The sequence below is a fragment of the Lasioglossum baleicum genome, chromosome 6 (genome assembly GCF_051020765.1).
Source record: "Lasioglossum baleicum chromosome 6, iyLasBale1, whole genome shotgun sequence".
NCBI classification, from domain to species: domain Eukaryota; kingdom Metazoa; phylum Arthropoda; class Insecta; order Hymenoptera; family Halictidae; genus Lasioglossum; species Lasioglossum baleicum.
Genome location: NC_134934.1, coordinates 8,721,564 through 8,742,473, shown reverse-complemented (window position 1 = coordinate 8,742,473; position 20,910 = coordinate 8,721,564). Strand labels below are relative to the sequence as shown.

Here is a 20,910-nt window from a genome sequence, read left to right as displayed (position 1 = left end):
TAGGGAAAGAATTTTTTTAAATTTTTGTAAAGAGTTTCTCGTCTGTTACATCATATAAATATATATTGGAAAAAAATGAACAACGGCGTGCGAAAGTAGAGTCTTCGAGGTTTAAAATCAGTCCAAGTTTATTGCTATAAATAGACTGCGAATCTTTGTGCAAAATATAAAACGTTTGCATTGATTGCAAGACACGGGAGCCAAGTAACAATTTCATTCTTCTTTTAATTATCTGATTAAGGCGAAACTAATACACTGGTGGCCTTAAATCTTTTTAATACCTCCAGTGTTTTAAATTTACATACCCATTTTTTTTTCATAAATGCATAAAATCCGCTACAAGATTATTTTTTACGACATTACAACAGGTTAAGTATCGTCAATTTCACGAGAATCAAAAATTTTATGTTCAAATAATTTTTGGATTCTCTGTATTTCTTTTTGTACGGTTTCGTTACACGATTTTTTTAAGGAACATATCTACCGTGTAGAAGAAGAGTTGACAAACCGGAGTCAGTGCTGTTTGCAATAGAAGAAAAACTAAGATTTAAGGATATGTCTTCAATCGATTAAAATGATTAAGGAGAGAAACATAATTATTATTTGGCTATTTTGCATTGAAATCAGCAGTCTATTAGTAGTGCACAAGCTGTGGAAATATTTAAGTTAATTTATTAACCTTATTCGTGTAATATGCGTGTGTATATTGAGAAAAGAATTTGTTATTACGGCAGCAAGGGGCAAAAGGGAACGACAGAGCAATTTCGCAGACAGCGGACAGTGATATTTAGCCGGAGAACGCTTTAAGTATAGCGTCGTTTCACAAGCCAACCCCCAGGCGCGTCCAATTGTTAACCGGCAAGTAGGTTAGGGGGTCTCTGCGGCTTAATTGCGACCAGTTTTATCATTTTTTTAATTGAGCCGACCAGAGTTCCTTTAATTACACACGTGCAGCGACAGAGAAAGCTATTGCGGGCAAGCGACACATCTCTCGCCGTTTTTTAGTGGCTTTCTTAGTCCGCCACGTCACGGTCGTAAAGTCGCCTGATATTAATGACGCTAAATGAATTAATTCGTTTCAATCTTCATTTGTCATTGCCCGGTTTAAAACGCTTCAACTTGTCGAACAAATAGCCCTTTAATGGACCGCGTCGTCGAGCAACTTAATTATAAAAAACTCCATCAAGACGTGCCATTTTAAATTCCGCGCTGTTTTTTATTTGTCGAGATCAGAGTTGTTAGTCTCTTTCGACACTTGGCTAGTCAGATTTTAAACAATTTTGTAAATTGTAGAAAAGACATAGTCGTTTTCATGACTTAAAGTAACAATAACACATTTTTGAAATCAAGTGTCTGTTCAAGATTTTGGAGATTAAAAAAGATTTACTAAGCAAAAGAAAAGCTTTTCTATTGTGGTTAGCTGAAAAATTGTAGTTTCAAATGACGCTTCTTAATGTAAGAACAATGAAAAAATTGAAAAGAGGGTTGTCAGGTGTTTGGTGATTTTACCATTTTTGAAATCAGGAGTCTATTAAAGATTTTTGAGATTAAAAAGGTTAACTAAAAGCAAAAGAAAAACTTTTTAGTTGGTCAGCCAAACAATTTTAAAATTATTGGTTTCACAAAATGGCATCCACACTTGCGTGTGATTTTGTCCCCGGCTGGTTCTGATCTAAATATCGTTCACATTCGTAAGAAAAAATGGCGCAACTAAAAGTATATTTTTGAAACAAGTATAATAACAAATATATAAATTGTGGTGTACTTTTTATAACTGGACTGCGGATCTTTATGCATTTATGAAGAAACTGGTTGGACGGAATATAAAATAGTAAAAGATTTTTGAAAAATTCAAGAATGTTGTAATGTTGCTTTTTATGTAACAAAGTCGTTAAAGGATGAAATCAATTTCTATGTTACCCCTGCTTATATCACAATCAATGCAAAGCATTTGTACTTTGCATACAGATCCGCAGTCTATTTATAATTAACGTACATGACAATTAACCCAGAATGGTTCCCTCCTGTAAAATTTTCTTCTTTTCACTTATGCCACTTTCCTTCTGAATGAATGAGGTGTTTTGAAGCGTTTTCAAATAAAAGAACGGCGACACAGACCGCAAAGGGTGAGTGTCGCCGATGAAACTGTCCCGATACGGCATTCACAGTAAAAGGGTTAATGTCAATCGACCACGATCTAGCATGGCAGCGACCGGGGGTCTCGATTTCGCCTAATCGCGTCGGTGAAAGCAAGGATCGAGCCAGGAACATGAAGTGCAGCTTTCTTAAACGGCAAGGGGCCACGCAATTTGCATCGCGACACCCGCCGCAAACGTCTGGCGCGACGGAACCCCGCGGAACATGGGGGCCATGGGGACAACACGATGATCACGGGAAGTGTCCTCTGATATTTATCACCGGCGGAAGGGAAAAAAAAGCCCGGTGATTCCCTGGCAGACAATGACAACGGCGGACTAATCGTCGCTGAAGAAAGCGGAGCGCGAGCACGGAACGGTGAAAAGAGAAAAGAGAGAGAGAGAGAGAGACGGTGTGGGGGTGGGGAGAAACAGAAAAAAAAGGGTACGACGAGGTCTCTCGAAAGAGTCGTGCAATTAGCAATTACCGGGCTCGCGGACTGGAATTATGTCCGTGAGAGATAAATAAAAAAAAGGAAAAGAACGAAAAGAAAATGGAGACCAGGGGCTGGCCACAGGTATTAAATCAAGATGGAAACTTCGAGCCCGGTACGTGCGGCCCTGTCCGTAGGATAAATTGAAAATAAATTTGTCGACTTTCTTCTGCTACCTTCTTTATTTCACCACTGTAATGAGCAGTCCCGTATCAAATTACCCGATGGGTAATGTCGATTTTAGCCCGCCTTCGGTGTACTTTATGGCGCGAGGCAATTCTACGTATGTAAGTACACGGTTCATGCTGATTTGAAACGAACCACGCTCGTTCGCCATGTTGGCTCGTCAAACATTTAGCACAACAAATCGAAATCATCTTGTGGCGGTATTGCTGCCATAGAGCTCGGCTATGTGTACAGTAAGTATTTGAACGCACTTTAAAACAGCATAACTTTTTTATGATCTGACCAAACGACCTGACTGTTTTCGAGCAATTCGAAGAATTGATTTACCAAATGACATGCAAGAAAATAATTCGGAGTGCGAAGGGTCAAATAGTTTTACGGGGTTTAACAAATACGATATTTTTATACACTTTTTTCTGTTGATGCCGAAAATTAGACGTCTATTTTCAAGTAATTACTAACATTTAGTCAATTTTATTCGAATTCTCCAGGATTGGTCATTAGAATTCGCTGAAATTGTTTAATTGGGACTCTTTTCTTCAAAATTCAGTTTCTGAAGAAACGATGACGTTTCCGGAACAGGACATCCTGTGTGAGGATGTTTCATTCATCCTAAAATGTGAGCCAAGAATATTCTGTCGATCCGTTAAAAATTATGATTTTACCATGATTGTGAATCAGATGGACGTTCACTAGCGTAGTTGGTTGTCCGTGCAAGGAGAAAAATCTGTGACAGACCGTTACGCGTATCTCTTTCGAAGGGAAGAAAAATCTCGCACGGCCATATTATACGTCCGTTGTTTATCAACAATCGACGGTCATTCCGGAGAAGGTTTACACGTAATTAGAAACGTGGCCTTTGCAGGCATCGTTGCGTCACTGACACTGACTGCTAGCCAGTCAGAGTTGACATTGACACGCGTCGCAATTTCAAAGTCAGATCCTTCAAGATCGCTCGGAATATGCCGTGAGACTTTTTTCACGCAATCGAACGCCTTGAACGATGACAACGAAAAATAATCAAGAGAGAGAGAAAGAGAGAGAGGAGACAGCTGGTGAACAGTCTGAGATATTCCGGGTAAAAAAGACGAGCATTGGAAAAAATTGCTCACTTTTTACGGCCTCGCAAAAATAATCGGGAAGCAAGTCGTAGCGGAACCGTGATTTTTAGACAATGGTATACTTGATAAATTATAGGCGAGTCAGATCCAAGATCGAACTATAGAATTAGAAAAATAGATAATTTCAAAGCTACATAGATCCAAAAATTTAAACCTACAACGACTCAAAAATTTAAAACTTCTGATTCTGAATTCAAAGATTGAAAAATTAAAACTTCAAATATTCCAATAGCATGTATCCAATTATAAATCTGAACGATACAGATGCATAAAAATGTGCAATCTCGTCGAGTGCGGATGTTTATGCAATTTTGGATTTTTGTAGGCAAATTTTAAGAAAGCGGAAATAAATGGAATCCGAGTTGCAGTGGTGGTAGTCTTTGTAGATCTGAAATAAATAAAACTCGTACGAAATTCTGTGGAATTTTATATTAGAACGTCTTTCGAACATTTTTTCAAAAGCCATAAATGCAGAAAGATCCGCAGTCTAGACTTGAGATATTTCGGTTGCCCGATCAAGCACAGCAACATTGCGAGCGAATCGCAGCGCAAGAATTAAGCGATAATTTCCTTAAACGTCACGATCGGAAAAACCGAGAAAAGAAGGAAGGAAGACAGGTTGCAACACCACCGGAGAAACCGGTGATACAGATCTAAGCGTCTATAAGGTAACGGTAGTTATTGAGATTGCGGAGAGCGTCGACGATGGCGGCGGAAAAAAAGAGATTCATTCGACGGTGTGCTTTTGTTCGCCGTCTAGAAAGTTGCTAGTCAATCGATTTCGAGGAACGTTGAAACGTTCTGCTGCAAAAGGATCTTCAGGAAGGTCCCGGGGTTCCAGGAAAGCTGAAGAACTCGCGGCAGGGTGACTGTGCTCTTCAAGGAATCGACTATCGGTTGGTAAAAAGATCGGGATTTACCGAGTTACCCTTACTCGGCAATATGGATTATTCGCAATTGGGAGTAGAAAGTTGCCAAGTTTTTCCTCGATGAAAATCGATCCAATGACTCATTTTCTTGACAAACTTTCTGATCTAGGTAGACATTATTTTTCACTTTTCGTCCCCTATATATATAACGAGGTTCTTCATCTTTTAATAATTGTTACATCAATAAATTGCAAGTATAAATACATACATCGTCATCCCAAGAATTCATTTGTAACTAGTTGTAAGAGCAACGAATTTATAGGGAAATCTTTATAAACATCAATGGAAACCATATGTAAGTCTGTACTTTATTAATACCGAGTCTCCCAGTAAGAATGTTATTTTCAATTATTCAAAAACGCTGTTTTTTACCATTTGTTATAATGTACAATGTTTTTACTATTTGTGACAATGTAGAATGTTTCTACAATTTATTACAATGTACAATGTTTTTATAATTTGTTACAATGTAGAATGTTTCTACAATTTATTTATTACAATGTACAATGTTTCTACAATTTCTTTATTACACAATGTACAATGTTCTTACAATTTATTACAATGTACAATGTTTTTACAATTTGTGACAATGTAGAATGTTTCTACAATTTATTACAATGTACAATGTTTTTATAATTTGTTACAATGTACAATGTTTTTACAATTTGTGACAGGGTAGAATGTTCCTACAATTTATTACAATGTACAATGTTTTTATAATTTGTTACAATGTAGAATGTTTTTGCAATTTGTTACAATGTAGAATGTTTGTACAATTTATTACAATGTACAATGTTTTTATAATTTGTTACAATGTAGAATGTTTTTGCAATTTGTGACAATGTAGAATGTTTCTACAATTTATTAGAATGTACAATGTTTTTGCAATTTGTTACAATGTAGAATGTTTTTACAATTTATTACAATGTACAATGTTTTTATAATTTGTTACAATGTACAATGTTTTTACAATTTGTGACAGGGTAGAATGTTCCTACAATTTATTACAATGTACAATGTTTTTATAATTTGTTACAATGTAGAATGTTTTTGCAATTTGTTACAATGTAGAATGTTTGTACAATTTATTACAATATACAATGTTTTTATAATTTGTTACAATGTAGAATGTTTTTACAATTTGTGACAATGTAGAATGTTTCTACAATTTATTAGAATGTACAATGTTTTTGCAATTTGTTACAATGTAGAGTGTTTTTACAATTTGTTACAATGTACAATGTTTTTACAATTTATTACAATGTACAATGTTCTTACAATTTGTCACAATTATACTAACCACGTGTCGGAGAGCGACAACTCTATCTTCACAAATAGAAAATAGCCCAAAGTGACATCTCTTAATTATTATATCGGGAGAGACAGGAGTATCGCATCGACCAAGAACCGCGCGCACGCGACCATTGAACTTGATCGAATCCTTACGATTGCTATAAACTGTCGATCCGTTCTCCGTTTTTCCCCCATTGATAGGAAATCGATAATCGAGTATCCGCGTGCCTGCGCTTCGGGAAGGAGTCAGCTTTCCAAGAGGTTGGTCGTCGCGTCGGAAAGGCTGCGTTGCGTAGAAAGGATGAGAAATGCGTTCCGTGTACGTTCCGGCGTCGTCTTCGATTTCACCTTGTCCCGAAGTCCTTTGACCCGATCAGACGGAACACGTTTGCAACAAGCGACACGCGACATATCGCGACGTTATAGCGATAAATATTAGATCGTGCTCGCGACCGGCACCCAACGACACTTGTTACTTTTTTCACGCGGACCCGTTTCCCGATCGAAAGCTGACTCTGATCGGTTTCCTGTTCCAGGAACGGGGCGGCGAGCTGCGTTTATGCGACTCTCGATACCCTGATCGAGAATTTTTGCGTGATTATTCATCTCGGATATTGTATTTACGATTTGTTCAAAGTTCTGTTAGCTGAAATTTACTGCAAATCTCGAAACCCATTTACCATTTTAACGCTATAAATACCAACACTTAAGTGAAATAAATAAAATAGTGCAGTCTCAAAGGGAAGCAAGTGGAAATGGTCAGACTATTGATAAACTATGGAGCTAATGTTAATGTTAAAAATAGTGCGGGAACAACTCCAATAGTTTACGCTTTTAAAAATAGGAATACAGAAATAATCGTTCTGCTTTTAGCTATAAAAGCTATAACTTGAGCCTATTCACTCAGCTTTTTGGAAATGTAAAAAATAGAAACAAATCTAATAGTATAAGAGTCGCCATTTAAGTGCAAAGGAGTAACCGAGTTTTAATTTATTTAAAAGAAAGAATAGGCTATGGATTTTTATTTAAAACATCACTTTTATACTCTCAAGCTATTCGTGAAGAGCGTGACTTAGAAATTCGATTTTATTTTATACAATTTATATCTCACTGAATTTTTTGCATTATTCTAGGGCCCGTTCTAATGGAAAGAATTAATATAAAAGAGATTTGTATAGTGACTAGAATATAATTTACTCTCCTTGGACATATTTCGAGGTTTTCCAACTCATCTCCTGAAACAAGTATCATGTTTCTTTTTACGTTTATAATGTCTTCTAAAAAATGACATAAAATGAGACGATGGAACAGACATCTAAGTGCTCCATTCTGGAAAGGTTAATGACCACCAACGGGTACTTCAGTTTTCTAATTCTTTGTGTCTCTGTTTGCTACGGATGATTGCCTCTCGGCAGGTCTGTATCCTGATGTTTATAGGCCCTAAATAAGTCTGATTCTATCAATAGATTTCTATCTCTTTTTATCACTCTGAGATGACGATCGAAAAATTAAGTATTCAAAATGAGGCGAGTAAAAATGACGCACTCTTTTATTTTTCTCGAAATATATAACATCTACACAACCACTATAGCCATTCGAAAGCAAACATTCTCCCGTTTTTTTGTAAAAGCGTTCAACATTGCTTATTATCGAAATACTCCAAGCGAGATCCATTTTGCTAAATCCATTCGAGCACCATGACAACGTGAGTGACGTCACAATTAAAGCCTGATCGAAACCAGAAGCTTCCAGGAGTTTCACAATTACCATATTTGAACAGTCTCAATCTATTTATTTCCACGAAAATCAAAAAGACCAACGTTTTTCAATCATTATACCAAAGTAGTGTCTCACCTAATTCACTTGGTCCCAGAGCATTGTTGCAAGCACCACGGCCGAGGTGTCAAAGGTGCGCACTGAATAAGACAGGCCTGGCAGCTCGATGCAAGTCACGAAAACATTGTTGCGCTTTTCGTGACGCGTCGTCCCCGTGAAACAACGATCCCCGCACAATACTCGCTTATTAATACTTGTCGGTGGTGAACAAGAGGAACACGGTCGCCTCGGCGAATTCGCCGCGATTTCTCTTAACTGTAATACAGAACACGCGACCGAAACGACCACGCGGAGAAATGAGAAACGGAGTCGGCTGGTCAGATACACACAGAGCACCGTGAGCCACACGTTGTGCCGGCTAAAATCTAACGGTGTCGTTTCTGCCGGGCAAAAAACGATCACTGGATGAATTCGAGGTGCACGGTAGTGGTGGGACTCGTGTACCGCCTGCAGCTCGCTTCGGTCGAGCTCAGGGTGATCTCCTTGTCTGTTTCTCCGAGCAGCCCGAAAATTGTACTGCATGATTAATGTTGTATAGTGTTAAGCCAATATTATCCTCAATATATTGCACAATAAGTTAGTGCACGACTAATGACACTGCAGTTAACATGTGGAATAAAAAGAAAGCAAGTTGTGCGGCCATTGCATTAGTTATAGCTTTAAAAACGAAGGAGAAAAAGAAGCGCTGGTGCATGAAGGAATGGTTTAAAAATAGAAATGATTAAACTGCATGAAAATTTGTTAAGTTATCTAAGAATAAGTGAACCAACTGATTTCCGAAACTTTCTGCGACCAGATGAACTTTTGAGAATGGTTACACCTGAAATTCAAAAAAGATATACTATAATGCGAGATGCTATACCTCCAAGTCAGCGTTTATCAATAACACTACGTTATCTAGCTACTGGATATACTTTTGAAGAGATTTAAAATTCACAAGTACAGTTACTCGAATTAATATTCGAACGCTCTATAAAAAAGACGATAACTTTTTTAACATTGTACTATACGATTTGAACTTTTTTGAGAAGCTAGAGCAATTAGCTTACTACAGGATGTGAAAAGAAATTTTTTTCAAAAATAGCAATTGATCGAATTGTAGAAAAAAAATACTAAAAGTTGCATTTTACAACTTTTTTATGTGGGCCTATATTGAAAATTTAAAAGTATAATCAAGTTTACCAAGAAAAATACTTCGAACAATTTAAAGAAGCCTTTCCGGGTCAAAGGTTAAGGCACCCGACGTCTAGAAACGGTATTCGATTTATGAAAAATCTTTTTCCGTCCACGCTGAATGCAGAACGAAGCAGGCTGCCATAACGTTAGCGAGGAACAGGCGTATCTTGGCCACGGTGCCCGCGGCGATCGGTAATTCCCAAAATGAATACGATTTTAATAATAACCCGCCAGGTGTCCAGTCGTCCTCATCTGAATTTAATCGGGTTGTCACGGTCCCGATTAAGCCGGTTAATCAGAGTCCCGGCACAGCGTATCACCGATTTATCGGCTTAAGTTGTCCGTAGTCTCGTCCCTACGCCGACGTCCCGCAAATGAGGTCCAGTTTTGAAAACGTCTTGACACCTGTGGGACGAGATGGTAATTACTGCGAACCGGTAGCCACCGGACAGGGACATTTGCCCGAAAAGTCAGAAAAAAAACTATGTTATCGATATTTATGAGCTCAAGGTCAGAATACATATATGTAGTAGGTCGTTGAATTCGTCTTAACGTCAACTGTAATTTTATGAAATCAAAAATGCATTTTAAAATTTTAAAAATCAAAACAATCTTCATTTTCTGTTGAAACAAATTTTTTCAAAATTTTATACACAAGAAGTTACGTTCTTAACATTTTTCCCCCAGATTATCGTAAACCCTTGAAAAATCGTGATAATGGAGTGCTTCCATCAAAAAGCATATTGAGAAAATGGAATTTATTATTTTAATACTAAGTGTTGGAGATCACGAAACTTTTTAATAAGCAAATATTAATATAAATATTAATTTCCATCAGGAAACATGGTTTCCGCGTATACCGCACGTAGAAACATGGAATTTTTCAAAAAGTGCAAAAAAGTTACAACTTTTTCTTGTTTAGCATTAAAGTGTTAGATAAATTAGGACACGCTGGGAGCATAACTAAATCCTTGGGAATGTATACAAATTTTATTATTTTTTCAAGGTAACAAAAAGGTTCCCTGTAACTAAATATAATTAATGTGGTTGGTAACTATTGTCGCGTACTTATTAAAATAAACTATTTTTCACTCCATCACCAAACTCAATAGCAATGATAAATTTTGAGCTCAAACGACACCGAACTTAGCCTTTCAACATTGTTATTTTTTACTGATTCTCCGAGAGACTTCTTTCTTAATTATAATTAACTGACGGATAATCATGAATTATTGAATTTTCATATTTCGAGTTTCTGCCAGGTTTTCGAGGCTGCGACTCCACTGTGCGCCATGCCGCCATCCGCGAAAAACTCGGCAAACCGTGGCCGTGACAAACGCGCGCCCCACCGATTGCGAATTCGAATCGCGACAAAACGTCCGGAGGATATAGAGCGTCCCGCGGTCCCAGCATTCTTCCGACGATCTTTCTAACGGTCCCAGGACATACCTCGCAAAAATCGTCATCGGTTCCATTGAAGTCCCGGCTCGCAGTTCTTCTGGACTTTGTAATTGCGCTGACTTTAAAGACTCTAAAGACTTCTTCACCAGGCTTTCCCCACGGGGTTTCGAGCTGGATTCTATTAGGTGTGGGCAAAAGTAATGGCCGTTATACTTAAGGATGTAATGCAATTGTAGTGGAGAATGCAAAATTTAGGTTGAATGTGACATTCTTTCTTAACGACAGGTCGTAGAAGCTTCTTTTCAAAGTAAAATGTCATTTGAGAAATTGTGAGCTGAAAATCTTGAGCTGGATATACTTTATTCGTTTATATAAAGTTATTAGCAGACATTTTTAAATACAATCGATCTCAATCCAATCATCCAGATCAATGGATATCATGAACTTGTGAAAGTTACATTCAATTATGAAAATTGCAAACGTGCATTCAGCAAAACTGTGGACAAAATTATTCGTTATATTATTGAAAAATATGTTGTTCGCAGTTTGACTCTAATAATTGGATAATCTGACTGATTATTTATAGATTACAGACGAAGACGCCATTATGCTAAAACATAATAAAATAAAATTTGTCTGAATCAATTGTGAGGAACAGATATGTGAGAAAAATGTACTAGTCAAAAATAGTCAATATTCATAAATTCTTCTAATATTATCTAAGTTTTGTATTCCACCACCTACATTTTATCACACATCCATCAAATCCGAAGTCCGGTAATCAAATTGAAAATATATTTGTGCATTTATACCATGCACAAATTACAAATAACAAATAAGATACGGTACAAAAGATTTGATAAATAAAATGCAACCTATTTACGATACTAGACTGATAAAAGCACTAAAGTACAGAAATGAAACTAACGACCGTGTTAAGATCGATTGAATTTCTAAAGAGAATATAATCAGAAAAACAGTTGCTTATATGGTCGATTTCATAAAGCAATAACAGCTTAACAAATTGATCAACTCGTACACCCACAAAACCAACATTCCTCGAACACGACAGAGTAAACATTTTCGAAATCATTTGAAAGTATTGGTACAGATCCACGAAAGAGAGAGAGAGAGAGAGAGAGATTTGTACATGTCTGAAAGAAAATTTCTAGCTGCAACACCTTGAGTATCGATAGAGGATTGTAATTAATGTAATGAGAGATTGAAATGGACAATTTAGCCACCTGTCGTATAATATAATAGACTTCCCGACGAAATACGAATGCGGACGGTTGCTCGGTGATTTCAACGCGTGGTATAATAGTATCATCGGTGCACGGGTGATTTCAACGCGCGTTGAGGATGCATTTATCGTGTTCGGCCCGTTGAGTATACTGATTTTCTATTATGTAAAACAATCTCCTGCGTCGAGCGTTTACGATTGCATTTGCTGCGACTCCTTTCGCTCGCAGAAATCGAAACTTCTGTAGGTACATTCTCCGTACATCATCCATTTGTATTACACATCCTCGAAACACAAGAGTTCCGACGTGTTACCGCGAAATCTACTTCTTCCGTGACATCTGACAAATTTGTATCATTTAAACGGGTATTCACCGATAAAGACATTAATTTAGCAACCAGATAAATCAATATGAACAATCGCTTCAACTGTAGCGGAAGTACACACCGAGAAATTCACTGGAAATTTTTGAACAATTCTATTTAACACTCCGACAGCGGAGTTTGGATCTATTTTATAAAAATTTTTTTTTTTAAATAAAATATCTTCCTGAACAATTTCTTAAATGTTCATTCACTGGTGCAGTTACCCTAATTGCTGACGGTACACGTAAAATGATTGAAGCGTTAGCCGCCACGATGGACCAACAAAATGTCGGACGTCGACGTCCCAAAGTAAACTTTTTAATTGAACGGCTTGAGAGAAGAGTTGCCCGGCGCAAACTGACTGATAACTACGACAGCGGATTTTCAAGCAAGATAAAAATTGTTCTGAAAATTTCCAGACAATGGCGATCGCGCGAAACCGTGGCCGGACAGCTTGTATGACTTCCCCGAGGCGATAAACGTGAACAGCGTTGTCCGAAAATGAACGAATAAAATATCCGGGCGCGGTCCCGTTCCACATCAGCGGTCGAAACGAGACCGAAGTGAAACGGGCACCGTAAAACCGACCATAAACGAGCCCGACGAAATGCGCGAGGCGTCACTCTGTCAGTCAGACGAATTCTCGCCGAAAATTGAGTCGGCCGAGAGGCACGCGCAAAGTGTCGAAAAAAGCTGCGGGAGCAAAGAGAGAAAAGAGGAGAGTATAGGAACGAGAGAAAAAGAGAGAGAGAGAGAGCGAGCAAGCATTGCCCCGTGGTAATGGGGTCAGAGGGGCCGGAACGCGGCCGAAGAAGCGGGAATGGGCCCGAATTCAAATATCAAGCCGGATATCATCGTGGCCTCGGTAATTACCCGGCAACGTTTTCGACAGGGCTCAAGCGTGAAGAGATAATTCGCCGCGTCTTGTATCCGGCGTCGATTTCCTTCCACTTCGAAGAACGCCACAGAATCGTGTTCACCGCAGCCGAACGGCCAAATTGCCGGGTCTCTCGTCCCGAAGGATGACGTGGTCCCAGTTTCGCGACCGACTACACCGCTCTTTGCGAATTCTTGGTGCCAAAGAGGCCCGGGCTCCTGCTCAACCCCTCCTGTCCTCCTTCCGATCTTCTCTTTTTTTATTGGCACCCTCATTCTAGATACGTCGAGGCTCTTCTCCGACGACATTTCACACATTTTGCTTCCATTCAAGTTTTAATCTTTCTGCGTCTACTAAGCAGATGCACGGAAAGGATCTAAGATTGTTTTCTTCTGCATTAGAATTTTATTTATGCACTCGTATAGCCCAGTATTCGTGGTACAACTGTGGAGGGAGTAATTCTACGTGAAGTATGGAATCAATCTTCCCCAATTGATATTTTCCAGGATGTGTGATCAATTGGGCCGATATTGGATATTGGGGTAAAACAGAAATCAAAATAAAAGAACGGTATATTGAAATGATAAATGAACTAAACACTTATGTTGTAAGAATTGCTGCAAATAAACACATTTTTCGACCAGATAAAATCGCAGTCCACGCGGCGAAAGCAGTCGGGAAATACTTTTCTTAAAAAATTATTCGTGTTTTGGAGTGGTCAGCAAGATCTCCAACTTTGGTCTGGAACATTTTTTAGTATCATCAACTGAGATGTCCAACCTTGTCGCTTTAAACGGAACACCCTGTATGTGTTGCAATCCCCTGGCAATTAATTGTTATTAGACTGCGGATCTTATGCATCTATGACAAAAATGTGTGGATGTAATTTGAAACAGTGAAAACATTAAGACAATTCAAGGACATCCATATGTCATTTTCAGTTTATTACAATTGTTAAAGATACGAAGGAATTCTTGTATGGTTCCCGCATCTCTTGTAAGTGACAAAGAAAATGTTTATTTAGCACAAAAATCCGCAGTCTACTTATTATATTATATAAAGAAGACAAGATTCGTCTCCTTTTGTGATACAAGTTCCGTGCCACTCTTTCATTATTTATTCCCCAAGTTGTTTTATAAACAAATGTCTCCGAGAACAACCAGCACCGTAAATATTTCAATAACGATTCCTCTGGGAAAAAGTGACAAGGGTGATACCAACACGAGGTTCGTGACAAAGAAAAATGTAGCCACGATCTTTCACGAAGGAGCGTTATTGCAGCAACGGCAAACGGAAGATTGGCCTGTCAGTAACTTACTAACTCAGCTAAATGTCAAGGATAGTTTGAGTTATTCTTTTGCTTTTTGCGTCGCTGCTGCTGCGAACAAACCACACTTTTCTCGGCTGCCAGTGGTGCTGGCAGCTATAAATATTGTTCTCACGTTGGAACACAAATAACACCTTACCCGTACCGAAACTACGAAATAGTTAATATTTTTGAAAGCGAACCGATACGAATTTCTACATAGAAAACTTACGTTGTTGTCTGAAGTTCACCGTAGATTTGCATTTCTAGCAGCGGTTTCCAATCTTTATGCCACTACGCCCCTCCCCGAAAACTAAATTATTTACCGCGAAACTGTTTAACACAACAATGTTTAATCTAATGTTTACAGTGAAAATGTTTAAACCATTTAAACATACTGTGGTATTGTTTCCACTCCAGTGAAATTATTACACAATTAATTTGAAGAGAAAATCACCAAGAATAAAATTATTATATGTGCCATTGAAAAGTTCAGTATTTTTATTCACATAACAATATGAATTACTCAAATTATCCAAGAATCAATTATAATGTGCTACATTATATTTTTGTCATTAAAGTTGTATATCAATGATCTGATAATTATCTAATCAAATAATCAATAAATAAGATAATTATCTAATCAAAATATTGATATACGACTTTAATAAAAAAATAAATGACCTGCCAAATTTCATCAAGCAGACCAAATTTATCAAACAAATAATGTAGTACATTATTATTGTTTATTTATTGCTTGAAACCATATGAAGTTCACCATGTGAAGTAACCAATAAGACTGAAAACCCATCATACGGTGTTCTACAAATTCTGCTCGTTGTACTAAAAAGTGTGAAATGAAATATTTTATTAAAAAAATGCACTAAAAAGTATGAAATAATTTCCATTTAATTTATGTGAATACACACGAACTTAAATACAATACAATCTCTTCGGAGAGGCGGCGCAAAATTGAAAATTTTCCAAATGACAGATGTTGCTGATTATGATTTCATTGGAATATGGTGAACTTGGAAATCAGTAGGTGGGAAGAGAAGATACATTAATATGTGAAAGCATGTAAAAGAATTTAAGGATTTTCGTAATTTTCAGTGTCGATAATTTTCAATTTTGCGCCGCCTCCGAAAAGATTGTATTATATTTAAGTTCGTGTGTGTATTCACATAAATTAAATGGAAATTATTGCATACTTTTCAGTGCGTTTTTTCGAAGTCGGTTTAATTTTTTTCTGATTAATGCCGGAACATTGTATATTCCAACAGAACACTATTGTATCCAGAACTAATTAGCCCTGATCATATCATCACGATTTCGCGTAACCACTAGTAACCAGCGAAGGGTTGACAGTGACGAACGGCCGAATCGGTCAGAAGAGTAGCGTGTCCTAGAAAAAGGATAGATCCTTGCGACAAAACGGACTCGTCCGTGATCCGTTGGTACCCGATCGATCGTCGATCGTCCCCGGAGCGATGAAAGGGTACAATAGAGTACACCCCCCGGCCTCCCCCGCCTCTGCGACCGATTTTCCTTCACGAAGCCGAGCGGCTTGCGCAACGAGCGATCTAGTTTCGAAGCGCGCCGATAGGAAAGTGGAAGAGGTAACGATCGATGGCCGAAGTTTGAGCAACTTGCGATCGATTTGTGGACCGGATCGCCCGGAGCCAACTGGACCCGGTCGAATCGTGAAGTTCGACCGATCTCGCTTCGGTCTCGCAACCGATTTCACGGAGTAAAAAAGTTTCGAACGAACGAGTTTTAACTGTCTGATTCCGGGGCGAGCGGTTCTGCGGCGCGGCGGAAATAACCGACAACGAAATTGGCTAACGAGAACCGATAACCGCCACGGTTTCTCCGAATTCATAACCCTTTTTGCGGTTCGTCGATCGACACCTGCTACTGCTTTTCCCGCTTCTCGGCCCGGTCGTCGTCGTCGTCGTCGTTGTCGTCGTCGAATTTCCGGTTTCGACATTTTTTTTTTCTTCCGTTGCGTCTGGTTTTTCTTGTTCGGCGAGCCTCGATCGAGGCGTTTTAATGAAGCGATCAGGCAACTGGAAACGGAATCGGGCATCGATTGGATGCTCTGCTTAATTGGGGAGAAGTACATATTTTCAAGTAATTTGTTGGATCCGGGTTAACAAGAGTCCATTAACAACGGCTAACAAGCCGATGTCTCACCTTTCGCTGCGACCGCTCTGCGGCGACTTTTTATCGCTGGATTTCTTAAATTGGATTAATTACCGAGTATAGAATAAGACAGAATTAAGACATTACCTTTGAATAACCAACAAAAGTGTATAGATAATGTCAACATTTTATTGGGTTGGCAAGAAAGTAGTTTCGGTATTTTAAGGTGAAGTGAAACCCAATTTTTTTTATTCAAGCGATGAACTCTAATCAATCAAATATTTTTGAACAAAATGGAAAATAGCTTATTTATCAAAGTTCATTGCTTGAATAAACAAAAGTTGGGCTCTATTTCACCTTAAAATACCGAAATCATTTTCTTGCCAACACAATAGTATTCATAATCTTTCTGCACCAATTTTTAGACTATAAATCGATGTAATACTGAACAGAGAATATTGAAAGCGGTTCTGTAATATTCTTAGAATGTTAAAAAATATGTCAAAACAAACCTCATATCGTCTTAAAAAAATTCCGTAGAAGTTTCCTAAAATATTTTCTGAATGTACACTTCAAGCGTGCAATAGCTGAAAATCAAAAAATTTTGGATTTTAAAATGATAATATAATACATACAGTAATATGATACAAAATAAACAATTTTCTTTAATAAAATATATTTAAAAATATACATTTATATAAAATAAAAATTAAAAATCTCATTTTTATAATTATCTGATTAAGCTGAAACTAATACACCGATATTAATCTGATTAATGTGTCCACTGCATTAAATTGTACGTACCTATTTTTGGCATAGATACATAAAAGTCTACTAATTACAAATTTTCACCGGCATAAGAGGATCGTTGAACCCATTCTCTTAGGTTAAAGACGCAACGCTATAAAATGGAGATTCGATCTGTACATAGAAACGAATTAGATCGCAATTACGAGAGCCATATGTGCGATTGTAAATGTCAGGCCACAATACGTACGTTTAATCGACATTAAAAGATCATCGATGAGTTATCATAGCGATTGCGATCTGCGTACTGATCGCGAGAGAAACGAACGGGTAGTACCTACGATACGTACTCGTAATGGAAAATACTAACCGGTAACAAGAATGATAATATACAGTGATTAATATTCAGACATGCTGTTCGAGAGACTATTGTTGCGTTTAAAGCTCCAGAATTGTTTATTAATGTATTAAGGCGCTCATTTGTCTCTGAGGAGGTGGTGCCTGGCTTTTCCCAATCTGACTCACGTGCAGCGCTGTTAGTATATTGCCATACTTCGGGGATGGTTTTTATTTTTGCTTGATTTTATCACCTTGACTCGACATTAAAATTAATTGGATATTTTGACGGATGTTTTCACACATCGTTTAACCCGTGCGCGGTTAATAAACACATTTATTCAATTTTATCTAAAAGTGAAAGATAAAAATGAAAATGAAAATTAGAAAGAAAGCAACCTATTATGCAAAAGAAACAAATAACTTGTAATCCATATTTTATATGTTTTATTATTGATAAAAATATTAACACTAAAAATACCGAAGCAGAGTTCAGAAAAGTTGATTTGTAATTTCTGAGACAAATAGAATTATTTGTAAGTAAACGAAATTTTCTCTGCCGAAACGTTCAACTACTTTCTATTAAATAACTATTTCGCAGTCTAAGTTTATTTCTCTCTTTGGAACGACTACAGCATTGCTTGCTCCTTCTACTTCTTCTACTGTTCTTCTTGTCCTAAATTTCGCGACCAATTATTTCGCAAGCATCGCGCGATTATGTAATTGACAATGGCACGAGACATTAATCAAAAATATGTATCCCGCTCGCTGGTTCATTCTCGCAGGAAGCATACGGCGACGTCGCGTCTTAAAATAGCGTTGGCAATTTTGACAGGCTTGATCGCCTGTTAGATACTGGCACAATTAATGGCATTGACGAATTGGTAAGAGTTCGCATCCGATTCTCGAAACAATCGAGGAACCTACTGCTATCCGGCTAACGATTTACATCAGTCTGGGCTAATGGATAAAAAATTATCTATTTCAAATCTAGTAAAAATCTAGTAATAATAATAATAATCATTTCATTATAATGATAATAGATATTACTATTTATATTGCGGACCTTTGTGCACAATAAAGATGGTCCTATAATACATCATTGTTCTTTAATCATGAAAAATTTATCGATCTTCATGAATTCTTTTCAAAATGATGATGTACGTTATAATTTTTGTTCTGTACTTGATTTACCTACTCTTTCGTCATAGAGAAGAATTCTTAATATACGCTAACGAGCATAACTAATTCAACACACTTTAAATCAGAATAACTTTTTTATGAATCGACAAAACGACTTCAATTTCTCTGTAAGGCTAGAAGAATTAGTTTAGTAAATGACGTCCAAGAAAATATGTTTAAAAAATGCATTTGGTCGGAATTGTGAAAAAGAATAGTAAAAATTGATTTTGAAAAGATGTGTTTGGACAACTCGTATAAATTATATACGCTTCGCAAAATTTCATTGAAATTGGTTAATTGGTTTACGAGTTACAAACGATCAAAAGTGGTACAAATTGCAACTATTCGAAAGTGGTAAAAATTGCACTTTTGATCGTTTATAACTCGTAAACCAATTAACCAATTTCAATGTATAATTTATACGAGGTGACCAACACGCATCTTTTAAATTTTCGTTATTGGCCCAGCTAAAAAGGTTGTAAAAATCAATTTTTACGATTTTTTTTCACACTTTCGACCAAATGCATTTTTTTCAAAATATTTTCTAGACGTCATTTACTGAACTAATGCTTCTAGCCTTACAGAGAAATTGAAGTCGTTTAGTCCATTCGTGAAAAAGTTGTTCTGATTTAAATGCATGTTTAGAAATCTCAGGGCGGTCTAAACCAAATAAATTCAACATAATTCTTAATCTGTTCCATTGACGTTATCACCCACAGCAGAGGAAATAATTTATCTTGGAAATTGGCGAAATGGCGAATGCTTGAAGTGTATAGGCTTTGTAAGACTATATTTACGGTTCCACACTCCTGAAAAATGGATTGTTGACCGGGTTAGTCGAGGCAATCGGAATTTCTGTGTAGGTTTTCGGCAAAAAAACCGTGGCACAGTGTGCCGTCCCGGAAGATCCAATCAATCCGGGACAGCCGTAAAATCGGCTGGCGCGTCCGTGTGCGGCGTGCCAGCTTGATCAGCGCGGATGATCTAGTGCACAAGCGATTCCAGGACTCGATTTCGTAACGCGGAGAGAGACTGTTCCGTCCTCGGACATCCGGGTGCTGTAGCACCGAGCGAGCTAGCTAGCTATCTAGCAAGCAAGCGAGCAAGCAAGGCTCGACGTTGCAACGGCCCTCGATCAATTGTTATACACCGTGGCTGGCATTTAACCGCAGCCAGCGCACGGAGCGTGGCTTGCGTCTGCACTGTTGCCGCATTAATTTGGTACAGTGCGTTGTAGTATGATAGCTCGCGGAAAAGAAGTTGCGCAAGCGTTGCTTATGCCTCATACCAGCCGCGCGCTCGCGCGCCCGCGACTCTATGGACGTGTTTTATCCGTGTGTACAAAGTTTCTGGTCTTTGCGTCCCCCCGTCGCGCGTCGTCGTCTCCTGCGCTGGCGTGTCTCGGTCTCTATCTTTCCATGCCTATCCGCGTCTTCTCTATCACAGTCGCTCTCTATTCTCGCTCGGCTGTCTTCGTTGTATCTATCCTCGTTTCGTTCTCTATCGTGCCACCGCCTCAGACTGCAGTCTATTTCTCTCCCGTTCCAACGATTCGACGTCCTTCTTCGGCGGCCGGGCGTTCTCTTTCTCGATTCCTTCTGACTCCCGGAGAGTCAGTATGTAGGTACCTACGTGGTGCCCGATCGTTGTACCTAAGCTAGCTGGCTGGCTAGCTGGCTGGCTGACTTCGCCGGCTATGGCTGTGGTGAATTTATACACGGCCACGGTGCGTTCCCACGCCTAGAGCATGCGAGAGAGCCAGCCCTGCTCTTCGGCCTAATGCGCCAGCCAGCGATCCTATTCCACTGTGAGCGCGCGCGCTGCTGCTGCTGCTGCTGGCCCGTCGCCTAAGAAAACGCTGGAAAATCTGGGACACGGCGGCGCGGTATGCGCCATTGTCCTCGGATTCTATGGGATTCGATACGGGGAGGGACGGCGAATCGGCATTTTTCCACCCGTTACCGGGAACGGTTTTGCAACTTTGCTGCTGAGCCGACCCGTTTTTTTCCGTGGATCGATGACAAGTCGCCGCAGACCTTGACGCGCGTTCGAGGCTCGGGAATCTTTCTGGGGGTTGTACGCTCGGTCCCCCGTACCCTTGGCAATGGCACTTCACTCTGGGCTGAACGAAATCTTAC

The 20,910-nt window shown here is 38.6% G+C and overlaps 1 protein-coding gene across 1 annotated transcript in view; it reads left to right on the top strand.

Annotated features, from left to right (window-relative positions):
* Positions 1–20,910, top strand: part of LOC143209974 (uncharacterized) — a 153,656-nt gene that overhangs the window by 126,782 nt on the left and 5,964 nt on the right. The window lies entirely within an intron of this gene.